This window comes from Periplaneta americana, chromosome 7 (assembly GCF_040183065.1).
Source record: "Periplaneta americana isolate PAMFEO1 chromosome 7, P.americana_PAMFEO1_priV1, whole genome shotgun sequence".
Classification (NCBI taxonomy): Eukaryota; Metazoa; Arthropoda; class Insecta; order Blattodea; family Blattidae; genus Periplaneta; species Periplaneta americana.
In genome coordinates this window covers 157,698,764-157,722,491 of record NC_091123.1, presented here as the reverse complement: position 1 = coordinate 157,722,491, position 23,728 = coordinate 157,698,764, and the positions used below count along the sequence as shown (strand labels likewise).

Below are 23,728 nucleotides of genomic sequence, written 5' to 3'. Positions count from 1 at the left end.
GTTTGAGGCTTGAAAGTAATTTAATTTAGAAACCCATATAGCTTTTATTGATTTTGTGAAAGCTTTTGATAAAGTCCGAAGAGACCTTTTATTCGACATATTACAAGAAAAAAATATTCCAAATTTGCTATTGCAAAATATAATAGAAATCTACACAGACAGCAAAATAAGTGTCAAAATAAATAACTGTATATCCGAAAGAAAATTAGTTAATAATGGAGTTCGACAAGGTTGTCCACTATCACCAACTTTATTTAATATTTATATAAATGAAATTATTTTAAAATGGAACCAAATCTACACATCAGGAATCAAAATAACCAGTGCTCTAACATTAAATACCTTACTCTATGCCGATGATCAAGTCATAATTTCCAATTCAGAGGATAATTTACAAAGGGGATTGTATACATTAAATAAAATATTAAAAGATTTTGGGATGGAAATTTCAGCACAGAAATCGAAAGTATTGGCATTTTTAGGACAAGACCCAGTCATAAGTAAGCTAATACACAATAACCAATGCCTCGAACAAGTGCAAAATTTCAATTATCTGGGTTGTGAAATATCTTATCAAAATGAAAAAGATGTGAACAAGAAAATTACCAAATTTACACAAATTCTAGGAATAATAAACAATGCATTAAAAGCTCAATTAGTACAAAAATCTACAAGAATAAAAATATATAATACATTAGCATTACTCACCCTTTTATACGGAAGCGAGATTTGGTCATTAAAGAAAAAAGACATGAACAGAATCGAAGCAACGGAAATGAAATTTTTGAGGAGGACAGCAGGATATACTCTTTTAGACCGAAAAAGGAATGAAGAAATTTTAGAACAATTAGAAGTAGAGTCAGTAGAAGAAAAAATCAGCAGATACAAATTCAATTGGCTAGATCATGTAAGAAGAATGGAAAATTCAAGAATCCCAAAAATTATGATGCAATATAAACCTAGAGGACATCGTCGACCAGGAAGACCTTTAAGAAGACTGCTAGATGGGGCCGAAACAGGTCTACAGAGGCCTAATTCGTGAAGGATGATGATGATGATGATGATGATTATCAACATTTTATCTCATTTCTTTGCCATCATCTTGTCTAAACCTTATTATCTGTTTGTAGACAACTGTTTTGTATTAATATACAGGGTGATTCACGAGGATTTACCGTCCCTTACGGAGCTTATTTTCGAAGACATTCTGAGCAAAAATTGTCATATAAACATGTGTCCTAATCTCAATATTTTCAGAGTTACACTAACTTGAAAATGTTTGTAAAATACCATTATTCTTGAGTTTTAAGGGTATGAGAATATTAGAGATGAAGAATAAACTATTCACGAGAAACATTTCTTTAATTAGGTAATATTCTGAAGATAAAATATGTTGTAAATTTCATAGTTCCTTCCACCGATTTTCTTTCGATCTTTAACTACTGTACAAAATTACATTTTCTTACGCATTTATTACAATTGTTACAAATCACGCCACTCTTGTAGATTATTCAAGATTGTATATTAGTATCCATAATTAAACTATAAAGGAGCAAGTTCCTAAAGTCCCATGATCTGTAACAATTTTTTGATAAGAGTATAAGAAAGATGTCATTTGCAGTTAAAAATTGAAAAACAAAATCTGTACAAAGCAACTGACAACACATTTTTAGCTTCAGAACACTAGCCAGTTAAAGAAATTATACTTCTGAATAGTTCATTCTCTATTTGTAACATCCTTTTACCCTTAAAACTAAAGAAAATGGATTTTTAATAAAAAGCCGCCCTAAATAAGGGTTTCGAATAGATCGGCCTGCTAATCAATTCATAAAGAATAATCATGAAATCCAATTGTGTGACAATTTGAAAGGAAAATAAAACATTAAGATAAATGATACGAAAACATAGGAAATCATTTACAATTAAAGTTTGTTGGGTACAAATGATTACTAATTATAGATAAGAATGATTATATAACATGAAATCCTATGGCATCAATTGTTGCATCAGAAATTTTAAATTGTTTTAAGTTGATTTAAAGTTTCTCGTGGGATCGTGCCACGGGCACCGAACATGAGTCCAAAAACTGTCCAATGTGTGATGTGGTATTGTACTCCAAGATGTTGACAACAAGGCTCATATATGACTTGTTTTTCACGACACACCTCTTGTGGCTCTTGTTCGTTCATCTCGAAACGGATTGTGGGATCAAGAATGACACCCTTATCCTTCTGCCGATCAATTATGATGATATCAGATGCGATGAGAGAACGAACCGTATTATGTCTGTTGATTCGGAGCAATTCTCCATGATGGCAGAAACCCAAGACGCGAGGATACAACTTCAAATTAGTGTAATTCTTAAAATATTGAGATTGGACAAATATTTATAAGACATTTTTTGCTCAGAATGTCTTCGGAAATAAGCTCTGTAAAAGATGTAATGGCAAGAACAATAAGAAGAATAGTAACGGTAGTAACAGGAGCAATAGTAAAAGTAGTAACGGTAACAGGTGAAATAGTAAAAGAAGTAAGAGGTACAACAGTAAAATAGGTAGACTAGCGATAGTACCAACAATAAGACTAACGGTAGTAACAGGAGCAATAGTGAAAGTAGTAACGGTAACAGGTGAAATAGTAAAAGAAGTAAGAGGTACAACAGTAAAATAGGTAGACTAGTGATAGTACCAACAATAAGACTAACGGTAGTAACAGGAGCAATAGTAAAAGTAGTAACGGTAACAGGTGAAATAGTAAAAGAAGTAAGAGGTACAACAGTAAAATAGGTAGACTAGCGATAGTACCAACAATAAGACTAACGGTAGTAACAGGAGCAATAGTGAAAGTAGTAACGGTAACAGGTGAAATAGTAAAAGAAGTAAGAGGTACAACAGTAAAATAGGTAGACTAGTGATAGTACCAACAATAAGACTAACGGTAGTAACAGGAGCAATAGTAAAAGTAGTAACGGTAACAGGTGAAATAGTAAAAGAAGTAAGAGGTACAACAGTAAAATAGGTAGACTAGTGGTAGTACCAACAATAAGACTAACGGTAGTAACAGGAGCAATAGTAAAAGTAGTAACGGTAACAGGTGAAATAGTAAAAGAAGTAAGAGGTACAACAGTAAAATAGGTAGACTAGTGATAGTACCAACAATAAGACTAACGGTAGTAACAGGAGCAATAATAAAAGTAGTAACGGTAACAGGTGAAATAGTAAAAGAAGTAAGAGGTACAACAGTAAAATAGGTAGACTAGTGATAGTACCAACAATAAGACTAACGGTAGTAACAGGAGCAATAGTAAAAGTAGTAACGGTAACAGGTGAAATAGTAAAAGAAGTAAGAGGTACAACAGTAAAATAGGTAGACTAGTGATAGTACCAACAATAAGACTAACGGTAGTAACAAGAGCAATAGTAAAAGTAGTAACGGTAACAGGTGAAATAGTAAAAGAAGTAAGAGGTACAACAGTAAAATAGGTAGACTAGCGATAGTACCAACAATAAGACTAACGGTAGTAACAGGAGCAATAGTAAAAGTAGTAACGGTAACAGGTGAAATAGTAAAAGAAGTAAGAGGTACAACAGTAAAATAGGTCGACTAGTGATAGTACCAACAATAAGACTAACGGTAGTAACAGGAGCAATAGTGAAAGTAGTAACGGTAACAGGTGAAATAGTAAAAGAAGTAAGAGGTACAACAGTAAAATAGGTAGACTAGTGATAGTACCAACAATAAGACTAACGGTAGTAACAGGAGCAATAGTAAAAGTAGTAACGGTAACAGGTGAAATAGTAAAAGAAGTAAGAGGTACAACAGTAAAATAGGTATACTAGTGATAGTACCAACAATAAGACTAACGGTAGTAACAGGAGCAATAGTAAAAGTAGTAACGGTAACAGGTGAAATAGTAAAAGAAGTAAGAGGTACAACAGTAAAATAGGTAGACTAGTGACAGTACCAACAATAAGACTAACGGTAGTAACAGGAGCAATAGTAAAAGTAGTAACGGTAACAGGTGAAATAGTAAAAGAAGTAAGAGGTACAACAGTAAAATAGGTAGACTAGTGATAGTACCAACAATAAGACTAACGGTAGTAACAGGAGCAATAGTAAAAGTAGTAACGGTAACAGGTGAAATAGTAAAAGAAGTAAGAGGTACAACAGTAAAATAGGTAGACTAGTGATAGTACCAACAATAAGACTAACGGTAGTAACAGGAGCAATAGTAAAAGTAGTAACGGTAACAGGTGAAATAGTAAAAGAAGTAAGAGGTACAACAGTAAAATAGGTAGACTAGTGATAGTACCAACAATAAGACTAACGGTAGTAACAGGAGCAATAGTAAAAGTATAACGGTAACAGGTGAAATAGTAAAAGAAGTAAGAGGTACAACAGTAAAATAGGTAGACTAGTGATAGTACCAACAATAAGACTAACGGTAGTAACAGGAGCAATAGTAAAAGTAGTAACGGTAACAGGTGAAATAGTAAAAGAAGTAAGAGGTACAACAGTAAAATAGGTAGACTAGTGATAGTACCAACAATAAGACTAACGGTAGTAACAGGAGCAATAGTAAAAGTAGTAACGGTAACAGGTGAAATAGTAAAAGAAGTAAGAGGTACAACAGTAAAATAGGTAGACTAGTGATAGTACCAACAATAAGACTAACGGTAGTAACAGGAGAAATAGTAAAAGGAATAACAGTAACAGGGATACAATAAAAGGAGAAAGAGGATCAACAGTAAAAGAGGTAATGATAGTAACAGTAGCAACAACAAGACTAACTGTAGTAATAGGGGCAGCAATAAAAGAAATAAAGGAAGAAACAGTAAAAGAGGTAATGGTACTATACCTGCTTTGGTTTAACTTATCTCAGTAGCAATAAAACCAACTCCCTTTAAATGAGGGTGGAGATTATAGGAGGGTTGTAAATTTTCAGGATTCCTTTCAAAACCTTGTTATTGTACAGGCTACCGGAACTCAGTTTCTTGAAAGACAAGCTCAGTGACGGAACTATACAGTACGAAGAGAGATATTTTGTTATTTCTTTTTGCGCTATAGAATGTATCAACTAGTCCCTTCCGCCTCTGGATGGATGGACGGCATCGCTCCAGTCTCCCTAACACCATAACAATACAGACGAAGTAAGACATATCCCCTTTCTCTCTCTTTTCACAGGCTTTAACATAGCAAAAAGAAAATGACTAACGGTAGTAACAGAAGCAATAGTGAAAGAAGTACAAAGAGCAACAGTAAAAAGGTAATGGCAACAATAGGATCAATTAGGACCAACACATTAATTACCTTTGTAATAAATTACGTAAAATAGTATATTATTTTGTTTTATTGAGGAATTACTTGTCAAGAAGTTTATTACGCACAATATATTTAACTATTTCAATCGGTAATTATGTATGGAATTATAGAATGAGGTAGCTTATTTAAATCCAATTTTAATTCACTTTATTTATTACAGAAGAAAATAATTAAAATGTGTCTTCATAAACCTATTGTATTAATAAAATTCATACATAAAAATCGAAATAATTTTGAATTGTATTCTCATAGTTATGAAACAAAAGGTATGAATTCTTTAAGATTGTTTGAACCAAAATGCAACACTGTTACAGTATTTAATCATAGTAGTAATTTAGGCCCAAGAATATATAACAAATTTATATTTAAATATCCTAATCTTGTCAATTCTAAGAGTTCTAGTATTAAATTTAAAAAGTTATGTACTGATTTTATAAAAATTTAAAAATTGTAAATTTAAATTTATATATTATAATTGCACAGTAGACATAAGACAAATTGTATTGTATAATATTATTTCAATTCAGGAATCCGCCCCTGAGCACGAGTTCTACTCTTTCAGGGGCGAGCTAAAGTTTTTGTGTATATATATTTTATGTTACAATTATTAGCAAAATAATAAATAAATAAACAAAAAATACTAAAATATAAATAAGTAAATAATAAATAAATAGATCAATGGATGGATGAATAAATAAATAAATAAATAAATAAATAAATAAATAAATAAATAAATTTGCAAATGTTGGTATGCATTAGGTAATGATTGGTATAAGATTCAGATACGAACATTGGATACTTAAGTTATCTATGGATACAATATTGTTTTAAAGATATACGGAACACACAATATCCACCATCATTAAGTACCTATCAGGCCGACGGGATAAAAGCTTCGTTAAACAGTAGGCTACATGAAGCGATGTAGTTATCAAGTCTGGCACAAGGGCTCCTTTTCAACTCGCCACAAAAGACTTCTGCATTATAAAACTTTGAGCTCCCTCCCCTACACCTCCTCATGCCGCACTCATCCCCTCCCCACTATTCCACTCTTCTGTTACCCTTCCACTATTTCTCTCTATTCTACTTTAACAACCCATCTCCGGTCTCGCGACCCCAAAATTGAATCGATTTGCGTTTGCGTTCGCTTCAATTCGCTTGGTTTGGTCGGGGATTTAGATTCGACAGAGAGAAAAGCAGGATTGGCAGTCAAACTACATAGGCCATGATCTGCCCTCTCTTAACTCAATGTTTGTAACACGACGTGAATTCGCATTACTGATAGGTGAACAATGGCTTTCTACCTCCATTTTTTCCTCTTCGCTGTTACCACCGCAAGAGGAGTAGGCCATAGTATCAGTTTCCTCAAACTCGTTTTGGAACAGGATTTTTCTGAACTCTAATGCTTCAGTTCAAGCGGAAATGGGACCTTGATCTTCAATCTTCATTCATAATTCAATCACTCGGAACTAGTAGGTGCGTAATTTAGATTTGTTCGCTTTCTTGGCGTAAAATTGTCGATACTTTCACTTAACCTCACTTTTTTGTGTGTTTAGACTCCAGAATATGTCAAAGCTCAAAATAGTAGCAGCCACTTTTATATCGCAGGAAATCGAGCGACAAATACCAGCATTTCACGATACATTTACGATATATCAACCCATTTTAGAAGAGGATTTTCGCAAACTTGAATGTCTGAGCGATGTGGGGACGTTATCCCCTTTACTTCTATATATAATTCAGTCACTCGGAAAATACAGCCTGATGTACTGTAGATTCTTTCGCTATTCTTGTGTAATATTTTCTCGTATTTCTTTCCATTATCATCCACGTTTTCGTCTTCCTTTTTTTTGGGGGGGGGGGTGAAATCGAGAGTAAGAGAAAATCTCAGAAGAAAAAAGATTTATACATTTTGATTACACATATTTTTTACGTTTATTACTAAAGATTTCGTAAATTTGTTGTATAAAAAACCTTCCTGTATTAATTGAAACTATGATGGTAATTTAGTTAATGAGTAGTTTCGTCTATATTGAATTGAATTGAATTGAAAGAGGAGAATTGGGAGGACAAATTTAATAGGTACGCAAAACGCGCCCTTGCAAAGGGTTCGGGGCTGCAAGAAACTAAATATGTGAGCTCCAAGCCTGTTGGCCACTAGTCTCACTCCGGGTTAAGGCTGGTTCACAATAAACCGGGAAGGAGAACCAGAATGAAAACGAGAAGCAGAGGACGTGAATATGAAAATTTTTGATTCACAATAAACCGAGAACGTAGACGACTATGCATATCGATATGCATGTCAATAACGATATGTAAAGTCGATATTACGCATTCTGATGTTATTTGAGTATAATTGACCAATGAGTACAAGGCAGCCAACATAAACACAGGTGAACCAAATTCGAAATTTTAACTGAAATATTTCATTAGGTACGATACTATAAATATGCCCATGCATCTTTATTATCACAACCTATTTTAAGTCTACCATAACGTAAAATAATTAGAGAAGAAACATTTGTAATAGAACAAAAATGAACACAACAGTAGTTATTGAATTGAAGCATGAATATATAGTGTGTATTACAGCCAATACAGTAATAAAATATGATTCACTTATAATCGGTGTTCAAAGATGCAGCTATTGAAAGCCACGTATTCTTCTTCTTATCTCATCTTTATACGAGGCGATCCGCTTATCGTAAACGTGAAGATTTTCCTCAACACTCAATATTAGAATCTCATCAAATAAAACTTGCTCCATGATGCACAGCACAGAACAAAATAATACATAGGTTATGTCACGGTCTTCTTGCTACAAAATATACAACGAAAAATAGCTTTTAGATAACAATAGAATGAATCTAGTGGGCTGTGATCGGAAACGTGAACGCCGAAGTTGAAACTTGGCCAACTCTCCGTTCCCGATCCCGGGCTCCGGCAAGCTTTTCGTTAATTGTGAATACTCACATTTAAATGTACACATTTTAACAATTTTACCGTTTTCGTTCCGATTCTCGTTTCCGGTTTATTGTGAACCAGCCTTTACGCTGCTCCACTGAAGGAGCTCTAGAAAATTTTGAAGGGAAAAACCGAAAATGGACGTAACCTCTTAGGTACCACATACGCGAGGGGGACAGAAATGTGATCAAAGTGACCACGGGACGGGACGAGGAGGAGATGGCTGGTGTAAATCTGCACATTGAAATGAAATGTGTCATTTCGCAGTGCAGGAGGATTCGAGAAGACTCTGTCGTCTGTTGTTCGATGTCAAGGCAGGTGAAGACCGCCAGGAGAGACGCCGTGAATTCTGAATCTGCAAATTGAAAGGTTCCCTGTCCTTTCGCATTGCGACTACATGAGTGACCTTGCACATGTACTTCGTAATTTTATAGACTCTGAACTAGGGCATTAAGTCGTTAGGAAAATAAAAGGGGAATTTATGGGGAAGGGCATATAGTTCCGTGGCCCATTTCTCTTAGGGCTCATCCCGACATTTGTCTTAATGCCTTAGGAAACCCACGGAAATACCTTAGGCAGGATGAGTTGTCTCAATATAAGAGACTAGCCAATTTGGCTTTTAGGTAGGAGGTCTATATTTCGGCCATCTTCAGATTTATAGTGAGATCCTTACTTGTTTTGGGTTTCTTCTTCTGGTACATTGGTGATGAATTACCAAGAGAAAGACAGAGAAATTAAAAGAAGAAGATATATTTTAAAGAAAGAAATTGAGGACAAGGGAAAATCTGAGGAATAGAGAGGAGAAATCAGACAGAAGGGGACAAAAATAAAAAGAAGGATACAGAAATCGAAGAAAGGTAACACAAATTAAAGGAAAGGTGACACGAAGTAAAGAAAATGAGGGAGTAATTCATAACAAAGAAAGAGAAATGAATAACAAGGAGTAACAATTTAAGGAGATAGAGAGATACATTAAGAAGAATAGGAGAAACAATAAAGAGAAGATAAGAGAAATTAAGAAATAATAAAACGTGGAAGTAAATTATAAAAAAATATGTAAAGTGAGAATTTAAACATAATGAAAGAAAAGAAAAGACAAAGAAAAGAAGGGTAGGGGAGTGTCGGGTAGTATCGGACATCGGGTAATATCGGACAATGAGTTTCTTTCATCTACCACACGATGATAGTACCTGATTGACATGGTTACGTTTCTGTGATGTCGCATAGATAAACGTAACCATGTCATTCAGGTACTGTCATATGGTGGTAGATGAAAGAAACGCACTGTCCGATATTACCCGATATCCGATACTACCCGACTCTCCGCTATATACAGAGAGAAAAAAAGAAAAAAAAAAGTAGTCAAAGAAAAAGTTAAATAGAAGAAAATAACTATACGAAAACGTGAAACGAAAGAAAAGGAATGATAGTTTTCTCATTTTGATCTTCGTGCAACATTACTCACCGTGTAATGATAAACACAGCACAATGAGCCTAAAAGCTAATGGAACCGTATTTTACAACGAACAGATACCTCGATACTCTTAACAACATGTTGCGACTTTATGAGGACGTAAATTAATTTATGGACCGTAAAGTAACTCGCGTCCAATTGATTTATGTGGCATTTCAGTAAGCTATATTTGGCACAGTCTGATGTGGAGAATCAACAATTATTATGATGACAGAAGTAGAATATAAAATCCCAGACCAAGTGTCCTGATTGTAAAAAATATGTTACATTACAATCTTTCCAGAGATTTTAGTAACGAAATAACAAATAGGGTATAAACTTAAGGTAAGCGTTCACTACATCGTATCGCACTCATCGGACGAATCGCACGGATCGGAAAAAGATTATCTTTACTGTAATTGTTATGTAACCGCGTTCACTACATCGTATCGCACTCATCGGACGAATCGCACGGATCGGAAAAAGACTATCTTTGCTGTAATTGTTATGTAACCACGTTCACTACATCGTATCGCACTCATCGGACGAATCGCACGGATCGGAAAAACACTATCATTGCTGTAATTTATGTAACCGCGTTCACTTCATCGTATCGCACTCATCGGACGAATCGCACGGATCGGAAAAAGACTATCTTTGCTGTAATTGTTATGTAACCGCGTTCACTACATCGTATCGCACGCATCGGACGAATCGCACGGATCGGAAAAAGACAATCTTTGCTGTAATTGTTATGTAACCGCGTTCACTACATCGTATCGCACGCATCGGACGAATCGCACGGATCGGAAAAAGACTATCTTTGCTGTAATTGTTATGTAACCGCGTTCACTACATCGTATCGCACTCATCGGGCGAATCGCACGGATCGGAAAAAGACAATCTTTGCTGTAATTGTTATGTAACCACGTTCACTACATCGTATCGCACGCATCGGACGAATCGCACGGATCGGAAAAAAATTATCTTTGCTGTAATTGTTATGTAACCGCGTTCACTACATCGTATCGCACGCATCGGACGAATCGCACGGATCGGAAAAAGACAATCTTTGCTGTAATTGTTATGTAACCGCGTTCACTACATCGTATCGCACGCATCGGACGAATCGCACGGATCGGAAAAAGACAATCTTTGCTGTAATTGTTACGTAACCGCGTTCACTACATCGTATCGCACGCATCGGACGAATCGCACGGATCGGAAAAAGACAATCTTTGCTGTAATTGTTATGTAACCGCGTTCACTACATCGTATCGCACGCATCGGACGAATCGCACGGATCGGAAAAAGACAATCTTTGCTGTAATTGTTATGTAACCGCGTTCATTACATCGTATCGCACGCATCGGACGAATCGCACGGATCGGAAAAGGACTATATTTGCTGTAATTGTTATGTAACCGCGTTCATTACATCGTATCGCACGCATCGGACGAATCGCACGGGTCGGAAAAAGATTATCTTTGCTGTAATTGTTATGTAACCGCGTTCACTACATCGTATCGCACGCATCGGACGAATCGCACGGATCGGAAAAAGACAATCTTTGCTGTAACTGTTATGTAACCGCGCTCACTACATCGTATCGCACGCATCGGACGAATCGCACGGATCGGAAAAAGACTATCTTTGCTGTAATTGTTTTGTAACCGCGTTCACTACATCGTATCGCACGCATCGGACGAATCGCACGGATCGGAAAAAGATTATCTTTGCTGTAATTGTTATGTAACCGCGTTCACTACATCGTATCGCACGCATCGGACGAATCGCACGGATCGGAAAAAGATATCTTTGCTGTAATTGTTATGTAACCGCGTTCATTACATCGTATCGCACTCATCGGACGAATCGCACGGATCGGAAAAAGACTATCTTTGCTGTAATTGTTATGTAACCGCGTTCACTACATCGTATCGCACTCATCGGACGAATAGCACGGATCGGAAAAAGACAATCTTTGCTGTAATTGTTATGTAACCGCGTTCACTACATCGTATCGCACGCATCGGACGAATCGCACGGATCGGAAAAAGATTATCTTTGCTGTAATTGTTATGTAACCGCGTTCACTACATCGTATCGCACGCATCGGACGAATCGCACGGATCGGAAAAAGATTATCTTTGCTGTAATTGTTATGTAACCGCGTTCACTACATCGTATCGCACGCATCGGACGAATCGCACGGATCGGAAAAAGACTATCTTTGCTGTAATTGTTATGTAACCGCGTTCACTACATCGTATCGCACTCATCGGGCGAATCGCACGGATCGGAAAAAGACAATCTTTGCTGTAATTGTTATGTAACCGCGTTCACTACATCGTATCGCACGCATCGGACGAATCGCACGGATCGGAAAAAAATTATCTTTGCTGTAATTGTTATGTAACCGCGTTCACTACATCGTATCGCACGCATCGGACGAATCGCACGGATCGGAAAAAGACAATCTTTGCTGTAATTGTTATGTAACCGCGTTCATTACATCGTATCGCACGCATCGGGCGAATCGCACGGATCGGAAAAAGATTATCTTTGCTGTAATTGTTATGTAACCGCGTTCATTACATCGTATCGCACTCATCGGACGAATCGCACGGATCGGAAAAAGACTATCTTTGCTGTAATTGTTATGTAACCGCGTTCACTACATCGTATCACACTCATCGGACGAATCCCACGGATCGGAAGAAGACAATCTTTATTGTAATTGTTATGTAACCGCGTTCACTACATCGTATCGCACTCATCGGACGAATCGCACGGATCGGAAAAAGACAATCTTTGCTGTAATTGTTATGTAACCGCGTTCACTACATCGTATCGCACGTATCGCCTCTCGGCAAATCCGTTCGCGTTTCTCTGATAAGCAACTTTTCCGATGCGTGCGATCATGGCCTTCTTTAATAAATTAATTTTAATTGGTCAACTGTTACTATTATGTTGTGCCATGTTCAGTGTCGCGCCAAAATGGCAGACGGAAAACTTATTTCGCGTGTAGAAAATTGCGAAGAATTATATAATTTGAGGCGTTCCCATTACAGTAATCAAGTCGTTTCTTACATATGTATTATGTAACCAATATCTCTTTCGTTTCTTCCTCTTAAATTAAGAAGCATGAAACAATTACAAATTCTTATTCGCTAACACTCATGGATAATAGACCTAACCTCAAAACTCCTTTGTTTTCAGCAATGTCAATATCTTACGTTATATGTTTTAAACAGCTGATAGGGAATCCGATAAGGCGATGAAGTAGAGCCGTTACAATGAACACACTCAACTTAAAATATCCGTTGCGTGCGATTCGTCCGAGGAAGGCGATACGATGTAGTGAACGCTTACCTTTACACAATGCTCCGAAGATTTAGTACATACATGGGCACAATTTTCGGTTACGTGAGGCACTCGATTTGAAATAATTTGTTTACTGGGAGAGGAGAGTGATGGGAAATATAAACTGCTGTGACCTGCGTCACCATATCGTAATCGCTAAGGCGGTCAATGGCGAATTATTAGGAAAGCGCTTGGTTAACGTGAGAGACTCGAAAACTTTTATTCCATTTGGCAAATTAATTCGGCAGCTTTAATCATAAACCTCTTTACTATCTCTCCATCATTGAATTGATTTAAATCACATGCGAGAAATTGCGTAACTAGCCAATAATATTCCATCAAGTTGTCTACGTTTATTTTCTTGAATATTCTGGCGTTTCTCAAGATTACTTAATAGATTTGCACGTTCTCGACCTAAAATAATTTCAGAAAATCATATTTCGTTTTCTACGTACATTTGATTTTTTTTTATAAATTTCTTTTGGAAATAATACGTACAAACAATATTTAATTCCTCGTACCTTTTAATGCAGCGTGTTTAAGGTATAATGTCGTATTTAGTATACTATGCAAATGTTAAGATCATAAATTTTCTTGGGAATAGTAGGACAAATAACATTTAATTTGTCTTACCTTCTAATTCAGCATGTTCTTTATGACATAAGGAGTAATGTCGTTGTATATTAAATTTACTAATGCCTAATAGGATTTTCGAGCACAACATACACCGTATGTTCTCCACTTCTACACAGCAAAAAAACTCTTCCTCCCATTTCTCATGAAATAATCGTTTTCTAACGCGTACACACTGCTTTGATAATGCCATTACGCCACCACTAATATTGCTTATGAAACTGATATAGAACCTGCCCACTCCTAGGAGTTACGTAAGGGAGGAACGGGGACTGTGAAGATGTCACTCAGAGCGATAAGCTCTGTGAAGGTCAGTGAGGCACAAATTCTCAAGTGAGGCACGATGCCCATGTATGATTTAGTGGAATGTGTTTGAGTCTGAAGAAAGCACTGAAACAGTAAATGCAAAGAAAGCAATAGAAGTGCAAAAAAGGGAGAGAAATGCAAATAAAGCAAGAGAAAGACTCACGTAAGGAGGAGAAAGATAGAGAAAAGAAAGCAAAGGCAGGGAAAAACGGAAGAGAAAGGTAGAGGCAAATGAAAGAGAAAGGCAAAGAAAAGGAAGAGATAATAATAATAACAATAATAATAATAATAATAATAATAATAATAATAATAATAATTTATTTTAGCTGGCAGAGTTAAGGCCGTAAGAAATAAGTAAAAGGAAGTGAAGAGAAAGACAGAGAAAAGCGGAAGAGATAGAAAAAGAAATCGAAGAGAAAGGCAGAGGAAAGAAAACATAGAGAAAAGAAGATAAAGACAAAGAGGAGTAGGAGAAAGGCGAAGAAAAATGGGAATAGGAGAAGGGCAGAGGAGGGATAGAAGGAGATATATATATATATATATATATATATATATATGAGGAAGTAAAAGGGAAATAAGAGTAAGTGGAACTAGGCCGATGTACTAGCCACTCGGCCGATGATATATTAATTCCTGAACCCCTTTCGTTCGACTCCTGTCTTGAGCATAATCCCTTGCGAGTTTCTTGTGCCAAAGAACTACACGAGACGAGACGGCGTGGCGGCGGCAGTTCTGCCGTGCAATTAGTCTGCGAGTTAAGTGATGACAAGGGCTTAATGCATTCAGGACGAAGGTTAGAGTGTAGACAGCAAGTGGACAGCCACTCGGACACTCCATTAAAGTCCCAGCGCCCCCTTTACCGACTGATAACAAGGTTACATTCCACGCATGAAGAGCCCCTCGTGTGCGGGGGCGGCGTGGAGCCCCCTACTCGATTTTGTGCGTCCTCCGGAAAAAAACATCTCACGGCAAGTGTTGTTGTTTCTTACTTTGCCTCACTGCTCCAAAACTTTCGTTTGTTGGCAGGCTAATTAGCAGCCCCTGAGCCCCTTCTTACTGCCAGGCCTGTCGCTACAGCACCGTGTCATAAAAAGCCTCCCCAGTAAATTACAGAGCGGGGGCGTTTGGTCTTGATTGGTTGCCTGGTCACGTAGCTTCATTATTACGATTAAATATACGACGTGGACAAGTTCGTGTTCGTTGGCTTATTTAGTGACGCTTTACAAACTTCTGTGGGTACTTAACGTCCGTGTGGAGGAAAGAATTGCCCGGGACTAGTTGAAAGCATTACGGAACACCACGAAATAAGTTTGCTTATTATGCCGGCGTAACTACCGCTCGAAATGGTTTACAACTTCAGAAGCTGTTGGTACGCGGTCTTGGCAGTAGAGAGCAAAAACAGATTATGTGGTTTTGACGATGCTATATATTGAATTATATGACAGAAATATTGTGATGAAGCGAGTACTGGTACAGAGCGTTCGCTTACGGGTGAGGCCAGGAAAGCGGCATGTACTGATACGCCGCTTTGTGCGCGCAGTTGTTGAGACACGCTCGACAATCAAGGACATCAAGGTCGACAAGTTATCAGTTGTGAGCCAGATGTTGCAGTATTTAATACGTACAGTGCAGTTTCTTGACACAGTTGCATAAATATTCAGCGTTGTATAAAACTTGTTAACAATGCAAAACGCAAAATTCACGCTTGAACAGAGAGTTTTTATGTATGATGCATATGTGAAAACAGAGTCATGTAGAGAGGTGCGTAGGCAATTTGAAGTGTAATATTCGGGTGCTCCAATTCAGGGTAGAGAAACTGTTAGACGTCCCGTTAACAAATGAAGGACAACAAGGTCGATAAATGCTACAATTCCTAAGCGAAAACAAAGAGTATTGACGGAAGAAAAAATTGATAAAACCAGTGCATCATTTACACGCTCTCCTAATAAATCTCTAAGACGTGTTTCACAGGAAGTTAGTGTTTCAAAAACATCAGTCTTTACTGCTGCTAAACTCTTAAAATTAAAACCCTACAGAGTATAGTATAGAAAGCGGAAGCTTACGAATAGACGATTCCCGCAAGCGGCACCGCAGGCAGGCAGCTTTCCTGGCCCCACCCGTAGGCGAACGCTCTGTATTAGCAAGATTATTACAGAAATAATAGGAACCGCAGATCAGAAAGGAGTACAGGTAATTATAAATACTTCAAAAACGAAGAATCCGCCTGAGTGATATATACCCATACGAAGAGAAAGTCAAAGCTCTACCGGATATGGAATTATAAATGTTGAGTAGTCGGACACGATAGGAAACTACGAAAAGTAGTCAATGAAGTTGACAGAATAATTTTTAAGAGATTGAGTATATAAGTGAAAAACCTAAAGTAAGAGTTATAGATACAAGAGCTATACTTATTATTAGTTTATTGTACAGAGGGTATTTATAGGTTCAATACGTTGTAGGCCCTAGTTCTTGTAATGTTTGTATAGAGAGTGATGGCGGATTAAGACCTGGAACACATCTAATCCGCCATGGCGTGAACAAAGATTGATGAAATAAATAAATAGGCAGACAGACAGACAGACAGATAGATTAGATAGATAGATAGATAGATAGATAGATAGATAGATAGATAGATAGATAGATAGATAGATAGATAGATAGATAGATAGATAGATAGATAGATAGATAGATAGATAGATAGATAGATAGATAGATAGATAGATAGATAGATAGATAGATAGATAGATAGATAGATAGATAGATAGACAGACAGACAGATATATAAAATAAAATAAAATATACACCCTTACAATTAATTTCACAATTAAAACCAACGCAAGACTTTGTGCATACAAGACAAAATGTACAGTAGTGGCAAAAAATAAAAACGGACCGGCCCTTGTAGGTACCTGATTTCAGACTCTTGGTCACTGCAGAGCACGACAGACTGGTAACTAAGACTTTCGTGGTTCGAATCCTGCCTGGGAAGGAAACTTTTTTTTTGTTCCTTATTCAAATTGATTCTCAATACTTTTCGATTGCTGGTAAAATGCATGTTCTTGGAACAATAAGTTAATTAAGTAGTAAAATATCGTTTCAATCGAAACTGTCCCTGTCCCTGATGTGATATACAAATAATTTTGATGATTTCACTCACCATGGACTACGGATGATATTACGTTTTCATATGGTCTTGCAAATGATTTCTCTCTGGTATCTTCAGGCGGCTGAAAAAAGAACACCATGAGTTAAATACTCACTCACGACCACATAAAATTCAATTCAATTTATTTGGCCATTAGACATGCAGTTTTAGGCTTTGTCAGAATACATTGAAAAACATTTAAAAAAGACACTAATAAAAGAAACAGTAACATTTAAATAATACAATGAAAACATGAAATAATTTGAAACGTTTAAATTAAAGAAAATTAAATTGCAACTAAACTTATTTATTAAATTACAATTTCATACAAATTTGTGTTGAAAAACTCAGCAACAGAATAAAAAGGATTATTTAATAACCAATTGTAAAATCTAGTTTTGAAGCTATTGATTGGAAATTTATAGTATTGACTGGGGAGCTTATTATATAATTTCATCTCCATAATTAAAAAGTTTGTGTTGCTCTTGTGCAATCTACAATAAGGAATATTAATTTGTTCACTGTTTCTAATTTCATGATCATGTATATTGGCCACTAATGAGTAATCGTCGATATTTTGTCGAGTGTAAAGTACTAGATTATATATATACAAACTTATGATTGTTAAAATCCGTGATTGTCTGGAAAGTGGCCGACAATGTTCCAGATAGTTTGATTTACATAAAATTCTAATGGCTTTCTTTTGTCAAATCAAGACGCTTCCAATTTTGGTTCCATTTCCCCGGAAAATTAGGGCATATCGGATTATCGACCGAAAGAAAGAAAAGTAGGCACATCCTAAATAATTCTGAGAAATGCAAGTCGTTAATTTCTTTAACAAATATAAAACTCTTGATAGCTTTGTGCATATGTATTCGATGTGCTTATCCCATGTTAAACTGGAGTCTATAAAAAGTTCTAGAAATTTTGTGTAGTTGAGTCTGTTGTCCTTATTTATTAGATAATTTAGGCTGAAAGTTACGTTGATAGTTTTTCCTTGATTAAGCAAGAAACCATTAGATTCAAACCATAAAGCCATCTGTGATAGTGTGTCGTTGTTGAGAGCATGTAATTGATTTAAAGCAGAGGAAGAACATAGGAAAGTAGTGTCATCTGCATACATAATTGTTATTGATTTAATGAATTCTGGAAAGTCATTTATTGCTATTAAGAAATCATGTCATATATAGGGACATCATTTTATTTTTACTAACATTTTTAATATTAACCTGGCTATACCTTTGGATCAACGCCGTTTGCTTCCCCCTTCCATGACTGGAATTCGATGATACTGGAGTAATATACAAACAAATCATTTTATTAGGTATAGGAGGGAAGAAAAGTAGTCCATCCATTTACGTAAACTAGGAAATATCGCGATTTTGAGTTTGATCATTTTCATTGGGTTTTTGTTTAATCAAAATACTGTACAGTATTAACACTTAGTGTTTTTACTCATGAACTGAGCTGTCAATGTGGACGTATTCATTATGCAGTGTATATTATACTGTTTACAGCACATTAGCGTACAATATAGAGAATGTAGTTAAATTAAAAAATAATCATAATATGGATATTTAAACATATTTTTTTAAAATGGTGGCTGTTCATTTCGATAAAGACTTCAGTTCTAATGTGCATATTATCGCACTACAGACTATTGTACCTAATCCCAATTACCAGTTTCGTCCTTCGTAACTAGTAACTCATGTTGAAATAATTGTGTACCTATTCTACAGGGACATCATTTTATTTTTACTTCAATTTTTATTGTACCTGAGTTTTTGAATGTACTTCACTCCCACCCCTTCTACTAAGAAAGTTCCAACTCCACACAGAACCAAGACCGCAGATAGTAAGCAGTACTGAGTTACTGAGTATAGTACGTTCCAGAAATATGTTCGCGTTTTCCAGTGACGAAAGAGCTTTCAATATTGAATCATATTTTCGCACAGGTACTGTCCGTTTGTCTACGTCGCATCCCGATTTCCCCCACCTGCTTCTGCTCGACCCTCTGTAAAAGCTGGGCTGTCTTAGCTCTTTTCTGAAAACATTAATTTCTCTTAGGAATTGGACGTTTACGTAATATTATACAGCTGTTTAATTTAACTTAAATAAAAGGGCCTCGTTAAGTAATTAACTGTCATGTGATTTCCTCACTTTCTACAATCCTACGGCATAACTTCTTGGACGGACAGTAGATAGCATGTTTGAGTAATTTTATATTTTCGGGTCGCGCAGAAGAGAAGATTAAATTCACAGTACGTAGAGTAGGTACAGAATTATTTCAACATGCGTTACTAGTACGAAGGACAAAACTGGCAATTGAAATTAGATCCAATAGTCTATAGTGCGATAATATGCACAAAAGAACTGAAGCCTGTATCGAAATGAACGGCCACCATTTCCAAAATTGTGTTTCAATATTCATATTATGATTATTTTTCAACTTAACTTCTTTCTCTATATTGTACGCTAATGTGCTGTAGACAGTATAATATACACTGCATAATGAATACGTTCGCATGGATAACTCACTTCGTGAGTAAAAACACTTATTCTTAATACAGTACTGTACTTTGATTAAAGAAAAACCTAATGAAAATTATCAAATTCAAAATCGCGATATTTCCTAGTTTACGTAAATGGATGAACTACTTTTCTTCCATCCTATACCTAGTAGAGTGATTTGTGTTTTACGCCAGTATCATCGAACTCCAGTCTTGGAGGGGGGAGCAAGCACTGTTTCCGGTTCTCTAAAGGTATAGACAGTTTAATATTAAAAATGTTAGTAAAAGTAAAATGATGTCCCTGTATAAAAGAGTACCTTACGTACTGTAAATTCAATCTTCACTTCTGCCCGATCCGAAAAGATAAAATTATTCAGAAATACTATCTACTGTCCGTCCAAGTAGATATGTGGTAGGGTCGTAGAAAGGGAGGAAATCTCGTGACAGTTAATTACTTAACGAGGCCCTTTTTTAAGTTGTTTTAAACAGATGTATAATATTACGTAGACGTCCAATTCCTAACAGAAATTAATGTTTTCACAAAAGAGCTAAGACGACAGCCCAGCCACTAGCTGGCGAATAAGAGCAGGTGGGGAAACCGGGATACTACGTAGGCAAATGGACGACAGTACCTGTGCGAAAATGATTCAATATTTAAAGCTCTTTCGTCACTGAAAAACGCGAACATATTTTTGGAACGTACTGTTTACTATGAACGTAAGGCTACTATGACTGTATATGCGGTCTTGGATCTGTGTGCAGGACGGTTGAACTTCATTAGTAGAAGGGGTGGGAGTGAAGTACATTAAAAACTCAGGTAAAATAAAAATTTAAGTAAAAATGAAATGATGTCCCTGTATGTCAAGTGCATAACAGAATCTCGGAAAGAGAAAAAAAAAAACTAGTCTTCGATTCTCTTTTACAGACTTTCTTTTCGATGTTATTATAACGAATTTATCACTGTTGCAGCGCAATATGCTATTTCGTCCTCTCGCAGGTTTTTCGTATTTCTGGACTTTAACGTTTTCTAAGATTAGTGTTTACATGTAGCCGTTCTGACTGTGGCAGACACGGCTTTTCATCCTGAGAGGGGCAGTATTCATGTTATTATTGACAAGGCGCGGTTGACTTCGAACATTCTGCTTACACGCGACCTCTTACGTGGGAAGCAAGAAATGAGAGAAGTAGTAGTAGTAGTAGTATTTATGTACTTAACCTGGTAGAGATAAGGCCGTCAGGCTTTCTATGCCCCTCTACCAGGAGATTTCAACTATAATATGAACAATAAAATTACAATTAGTATTAAATTTACGATTACAATCTATACTAATAATAAATCTGTAGCCGAAATTTTTCTGGTAATATTCGATTTTCCAAAAATAATTGGTCCTAACATATACAATTAACCACCCTGAAACAGAAAATCGTTTTTTTGAAATTTTTGTTTGTATGTCTGTCTGTCTGTCAGTCTGTCTGTCTGTATGTTTGTTACCTTTTCACGCGATAATGGCTGAACGGATTTCGATGAAAATTTGAATATAAATTTAGTTCGTTGTAACTTAGATTATAGGCTATATGGCATTCAAAATACATTATTTAAAAGGGGGGATATAAGGGGGCCTGAATTAAATAAATTGAAATATCTCGCTTATTATTGATTTTTGTAAAAATGTTACATAACAAAAGTTTCTTTAAAAATAATTTCCGATAAGTTTTATTCCTTGAAAAATTTTAATAGAACTGATATTTAATGAGATAAATGAGTTTTAAGAATTAAAATAACTGCCATGTAAGGCGGTGTAATGAATTAAAAAACAAATGACTTTGTCTATAAGTGGCCTTGGACAGCAACAATCGAAAGCTATGAAAGATAGCCTACCGAGAATGTTTCTGTGTTTGTATGAAGTAATATCAGAAGCTAAATTAACCGATTTGTATAATTAATTATTAATTCACCATTGGAAAGTGTAGTTTCTCTAGATGGACATAATGCTATAATGTTATCACAGTAACTTCTGAGTGAATCGAGGACAGGTAAGATTAAAATAGCTTCTTATGCACAGAAAACTTGATAGGCTATTCTGTACATTCGTTTCCTGTATTTCCAAAAATAATTTTTATGACCAAATGAGTGGTCTCTGGATCAAAATGATCGCATTTCAATTATACAAATACAATTTAAATTAAGTAACATAATAATCGATTTATCCTTATATCTAACACGAATGTTCCCTGGATCAAATGTCCTATTTTAATTATGTAATTACTTTATATTTATTTCTAACGGGTGCAGCGGAGCGCACGGGTACGGCTAGTTACAAATATAATTACAATTAATATTAAATTTACAATTACAATTACAATAAAAATCAAAGTACGAAAAAATTACCTCACTAATTAAAGCTAGATAATTTATCAACAGTAATCTCACTAGACGTTTTGATTTATCTAGAGATAATCAAAACTCGAGTGGGATTGAATTGACTATTACACGATTAGAAGAAAGTATATAAAGATTAGAAGTAACGAAGTACTCCAATACAATAAAATATTAATTGACTTACGAAAATACAACTGTCTTCAAATGTATTATTGTACCATCTCAACATTACAAATATTACGCTAGATGCATGCTAGATGGCAGTAGTGAGTTATGATTACTAGCAATGCCTTCTCGTCTATAAGTTCTCGATCTATACACGATGGCAATGTTACTAGTCAAGAAGGCTTTGTTGATTCAGTTTCATTTTTATTAAAACAATTGCATTCCACTTCAATTATCCGAATCCCATTAATCAACGTCACTTAACAGATGATTTTCAATAAATCTTAATATTAAACAATCTCTGATACGTGACTATCCATAATATCATATAGCAGAAGCTATAACATAATCTAACTAATATACACAAGTGTTAGAAAAGTTTTAATTAACGACGATGACATAAAAATAAACATGAATAATTTTAGAAGGAATAATTATTGAATGTACAATTTTCAAATTTGAATGTGGTTGGTGGTTCAATTGATGTTATATTGGACGTGTGCGTAATAGAAGTGGAACTCGTTGATTTAGGCCTACATGGTGTATTCAACTTATTCAGGATTTCCGAATGGTGCTCTTCATTTATTTGTAAATAGGATTTCAGAAAATGGATAGGTATGATCAGTGATTTTTATTAATTCCTGTTCTTGAATGCCAATGCGAGTCATATTTGAAACTGCTGTGCATCGACTGGAGTGGTTTGTAATTTTATATATATATTTTTTGACGCCCAGACCATCGCAGTTTCAAATGTTGGCAAACAAAGAAACAAATGCTAGGGACGTGATAAAATTAAACAAATGCTAGGGACGCGATAAAATTAAACAAATGCTAGGAACGCGATAAAATTGTGCGATAAGCAGCCGTGATTGGTTGAAATACGTCCTTTCGTACCGTTTTATTGGTCAAAAGTAGTGTGACGTAGTAAGAGTGTAATAGTCATAGAAAAACAAAGAATATTTTATATTTACTGAATTACAAATTAAACCTAGAATAACAACATTGTATAGTGATGAAATTACTGGATATTGAAATATTTTGTGATAGATTAAGGAAACTATTTACAAGAAATCAATTACTGACCAAGTGCCTAGTAAGTTTGCGTTTGAATTCAAGTTTATTTCGACAGTCCCTGATGCTAGCAGGTAACGAATTCCAGAGTCTTGGCAGGGCTATTGTGAAAGAGGATGAGTATGAGGAGGTGCGATGGGATGGTATTGTTAGTATTGTTTCATGACGAGAGCGTGTGTTCAGATTATGGTGGGAAGAAAAGTAAGTGAAGCGAGACGACAGGTACGAAGGAAAAGAAGAGTTCAAGATTTCGAAGAGAAAGAGGAGTGAATGTAAATTTCTTTTCTTATCTAGTTTAAGCCAACCTATTGCTTCCAGGGATGGGGTAATATGATCATATTACAAACATTGCTTACAAAACGTACACACAAATTATGAACACGTTGAAGTTTCGTTTTGTTGGCGCTGGA

At 35.8% G+C, this 23,728-nt stretch overlaps 1 protein-coding gene across 3 annotated transcripts in view; it reads right to left on the bottom strand.

Annotated features, from left to right (window-relative positions):
- LOC138703637 (acetylcholinesterase-like) overlaps positions 1-23,728 on the bottom strand; it is a 2,088,928-nt gene that overhangs the window by 1,112,892 nt on the left and 952,308 nt on the right. For all 3 annotated transcript variants that reach the window (XM_069831694.1, XM_069831692.1, XM_069831693.1), the window contains exon 3: positions 17,205-17,274. The gene's annotated coding sequence lies outside the window, so the exon portion shown is untranslated. The remainder of the gene's footprint in view (positions 1-17,204; positions 17,275-23,728) is intronic.